The 4897-nt window shown below is 35.8% G+C and overlaps 1 long non-coding RNA gene across 1 annotated transcript; it reads right to left on the bottom strand.

The window, feature by feature from the left end:
* Positions 1–3087: 3087 nt before the first annotated feature.
* Positions 3088–3887, bottom strand: LOC105119774 (uncharacterized). Its single transcript, XR_841187.1, has 3 exons — positions 3758–3887; positions 3551–3670; positions 3088–3466 (listed from the first exon to the last, which is right to left on the bottom strand). It is a non-coding gene; the product is annotated as an uncharacterized LOC105119774 (long non-coding RNA).
* Positions 3888–4897: the final 1010 nt, after the last annotated feature.

The raw sequence follows: 4897 nt of genomic DNA on the forward strand, positions 1-4897 counted from the left end.
TCAAGGTGTCGTTCCAATGCCTTAGCGATGTACCCCTCCATCCCTTGGCGATACACCCCTCTATCCTTCGGCGATATGTGTGATCATCAAATCTTTGTTTTGGTGTTGATGAATCTTTTTTTTCTTTTCTCTCTCTTTTGTTTATATGTATAACCCTCTAAATTTTAAAAGTAGCCCTTCAATTTTTTTTCTTTATATTTGGTCCCCATTTTCTTTACTATTTGTTTTATATGGAATAATTTATAAAATTGATTTTCTTCAATTTTATCCTCTAATTTTTTTATATGTTAAATTTGATTCTTATTCTTTTAATTGTTACTTGTTTTATTTGAGATGATTTTTAAAATTGATTTGTTTTTTGTAATCTAATCCTCTAGTTTTTTTCTAATCAAATTTGATCTCCATTCTATTGATTGATATTTTTTTCTAGTTTCATCCTTTAACATTAAATTGGTTTGGAATTGAGCTTCTTGATTTAGTCTAGGTTTAGGATTTAACAAGTTGTGAGTTTAGAATATTAACCCAAGTTTAGAAAATTCATTCGTGTTTCGATGAGAATCAACAAGTATCATTAAATGATTCATTAGAGGTACGAATTAGACCAATTACAAGGTTAAAGGCCAAAAACAATAAAGAGACATTTAATGAGTTTATTCATGAAATTTGGGTTAAGACAAGTTTCAAAACTTTAATATAAGATAAACTAACTTTAATTATGTGATCCATGCAAATAAAAAAGATCCTTATTGGGTTTCAAACATTCGATAACCTTAATAGCATAGATAGAGGTGATAACAACTTAGGTTTGAATGCCATCTTCCACTCATCTCAGGATATATTTGGATTTGACGATACCTGTTATGAAGATCAATTTTTGTAAACATTGATGTGCCACCTAATAAATCTAGCATATTGTCGGGCTAAAGGATAAGAGATCTGAACTTCACCATTATTTTGTTAATTGCTTGGCCATCAATGTTCATCCTCAATGTATTATCCTTCTTAGGTGTAAGTAGAACTGGCACGACATAAAGGCTAAGACTTTCTTGGATGAAGCCACTGTCAAGCAATTGTTGAATTTGTCGGTGGAGCTCCTTATTTTCCATGGGGCTCATACGATAATGGGGTAGGTTCAACAGATAAGAACCTTAGATTAGATCAATGGCATGTTGCACCTCTCGCGTTGGTGGTAGCTACTTCAGCATCTCATCAGGCATAATTTCGTGGAATTTCTTTAGCATCTTTGTAAACTTGATGGGGAGGGATAATACCATCATCTTGTTTAGCCTCTCAGTTCATTACCAGCAACATTAGTTTTTCTTCTTTTAGAGCTTGAGTGAACTGCTGAATGGTTAGCACTGGAATAGTTTCTACTCTTTTTTTTTTGTTTTTTGGTTGTGCTTCAAATTCAAAAATTTACAAAGGGTCTATAACGAACTTCTTCTTGCTAAATTTAAAGGAGTAAGAAGTGGCATACCCACCGTACAACACTTTTCTATCATAAAGCCAAGGTCGACCCAATAACAAATGGCAGACGGTTATGGGAACCACATCAAAACCATGCCTCATCCGAGTACTTTTTTTCCTAACACAAACCTCACTAAGAAATGATGCTTGATCAAGATAGGGTTGTCTTTATTAATCCAACTTTAATCCAACTTACTCGATTAGGATCACGATGTTTTTCAACTTTCAAACCTAAACACTTCACTGGATCACTAGAAATTACATTCATTCGACTCCCATTTTCAATTATGACATTCAATATGCGACCACCATACTCCATACGAGTATGGAAAATGTCGGTGCGCCTCCAATTAGAATCACATTGGACCTTTTTCTTAGTGCCAATCAAAACCCTATGGATCACACAGCTAGACAGGTCGGTTGCTCCCAAGTGCTCTACATCTTTGCCATCACTTTCTTCATCTTTTTCTTCCTTAACTCCCTCAACTGCATCAAGCGTTCTAATTTCTTTTTCCCACGCAAATGCCAAAAATATTTCTCTCATGGACACACTACAACAAAGTGTCTAAAAACTTTTACACTTACAGCATTGTGGTCCGTCACCCGTAAGCTTGGCCTTTCCTCTTAGGTCTCCCACCACGGTGTTTCTACCAGGATCAGTAAGCAAAGGTGGTTTTTGGAATAATTGGGTTGGAGCTCGTTCTTGTCTCGGATCCGTAGATGCCATTTGTCTCCCGCTTGAGAGCCGTAGTTGCCTTTCGACTTATAAGGAAAATTTTATAGGCTTTGTTAACATTTAGGTCTTGTGCAATCAACATCTCTTTTTACAGCTCATTACATAAGCTCGTGCAGTAACGAGCTAAGGTTTGTAGCTCGTTTTCCACCACCTTGCTACGAATAGTTAATACATGGAAGCTATCTGTATACTGGTCGACAATCAACATCCCTTACCTCAGTCGGAGCACCTCTTCAAACGTCATTTGCTCATTATCAATAGGCAAAAATTCACTATACGATTAAACATTTTTACTTACAAACTAAGTCCATCGGTGATAGGAACGGACTCTGTTGGTGAAATAATTACCGACAGTCTCACCGACAGAAAACATCCGTCTGTATAATAGTCATCGGTAACTCCCACTTCTGTCACAAAAAAAAACCCACCGACAGTCTTATAAAAGGATACGTGCGCGCCTAAAAAATATTTTCCCGCGGGAACATTACCGACAGAATAAATCCGTCTGTAATTTCAACGGTAATTACCGATGGACTGTCCGTCGGTAATTATGGCATCAGTAATAATTGTTTGCCAACTCTCTATGAAATACTGACGGATATTATCCGTCGGTGATTAAATATTGATGGAATATATCCATCGGTAATTATTGCATGGCTGGTAATTGTTTAGCAACTCTCTATGAAATACCGACGGACAATATCCGTCGATGTTTCCGTCGGTATGTATTTAAAATATATAAAAAAATTTATTAATAGTAAAAAACCTTAATAAACAAATAAAATTAGATTAAACATTAAAAATATAAAAGTAATGTTAAATAATATTCATTACAAATTTAATGTGTTTAAAAAATAAAATTAAACTAGAATAGCAATGGAGGAGGAGGGGGAGGAGGAGGAGGTTGGTTGTTCCCGGGACCATACGGCCAAAAAAGAGCTGCACAAGTATCGTCACCCGTCTTTGATCTCATCTCCATGACTATTTGACGGAGCTCATCATAATTCATCGAGAGTTGTTGATATTGTTGTTTCAAGGCAATGAACTCCTCATACTAGGTGTTCGATATTGATGGAGAGCTTCCAACGGTTGAGACACTACGAACTGAACACAAGTTTTCAGCCATAGTGTTGGAGAGCCTGTAGACCCGATTTTTATCAGGTCCACCAGACGATCTCACTCCATCCACAAATCTGGATTGAAATCTGGATAGGTCGAAGGATGGTCTCCATATCTCTCCCTCAACTGGCTATTATAAGTCTCCTAAAAATTCCGTCGGTAAAAAAATCATCAAATGCAATTCAAGAAAATAATAACTTATAAAATAAAATGAATGAACGAATATACCACAAAGTGCTAAGCACGGTTGTCCACGAACTGTTGCACCCTCTTTTGGTGGTCTTGACTCTGCACATGCATCTCTACAAACAGCTCCATTGGACTCGGCTCACATCCAAGAGACGCAGCCTATAAAGAAAAAATAGGTTGAAAGTTAAATATATTATAAGGAACAACAAATTAATTAATGATATATTTCATTAAAATTAATCTTACCATCCGCTTTGCATGTGCGCTAAATGGGACGGATCCGCCAGTGTGCGTGGTCATCAAACCATGAATTTGCCGGTTTCGATTGTCGGTGCCGGACTGGTAGCGCCGTGAGAACCACTCTGAGGTCACGTGCTCAATATATGTCATCTATATTTCCCCTGAGATGAATGGTGGTTTGAATTCCTGCTAAACCGCCACCTCATTTCATCCTTCAAAACCGTTATCCCTCGTTTGTCTTTTTGATTTTTTTTTTGGTGTCATACCAAAAATCATACAACTTACTTCCATAGTAACAAATTAGAATTTAAAACATAAAATTATAAAACAAAAATAAATATTATTTTTGATGTTACCTAGTTTCCATATGATTCTCCCATACCCTTCTCACAACATTGTTGTTCGCCCTATCCCACTCAAATTTGTTTTGTGTATATAAATAATTCATATAAAATAAAAATAGTACAAGATATGTAATTATAAAAATCATTTATTAAAAATAAGTTGGAAATTAAAAATTAACACTGACCTGAAATCGCTTAAACCATGCATCAATATTAGGTTTCCACTCAAGATGTCTGGAAACCTTGCTCCATTGAAACAATGAAATCTCTATTGACGATTTAAATACCAATGTTATAGTCCTTGCAGCCTCAATGTTTGTGAACCTGAAATTAAATAAAAGTATTAATATTAATTAGTTATTCATAAATTATGTTATAAGTATATATATAACAAAAAACTAAAACCTAAACAAACTTACATTGAGAGGTCATCCTTCCATTGTGCCTGGTACTTGCGGGTGAATTGACCTTGCTGTGAAGACATACCGCTTCTGTGTTGTAAAACCGCACTAGAAGAGGCAGCATTATAAGTTGGCGTAGATTCCTCGCCGTAATCAGCACCTAAGGATACGTCCTCCTCGCTACTAGAAGAACTAGCTGCAACCGTCTTCTAACGACGTGCTGTAGATTTTAGTCTATGTATCTACACAAATTTATATGAATAATTACATAATTAACTTCGATTATTTTTTTAAAAAAAAAAATCGACAGAGTCTCCCCTATACTAGGGGGGGTCCTAAGTTATTGACAAAATCATATTACACTTCCAATTTTATTTCACATCCCAATCCAATCATCCTAG

The sequence above is a fragment of the Populus euphratica genome, unplaced genomic scaffold, assembly GCF_000495115.2.
Source record: "Populus euphratica unplaced genomic scaffold, PopEup_1.0 scaffold3493.1, whole genome shotgun sequence".
Classification (NCBI taxonomy): domain Eukaryota; kingdom Viridiplantae; phylum Streptophyta; class Magnoliopsida; order Malpighiales; family Salicaceae; genus Populus; species Populus euphratica.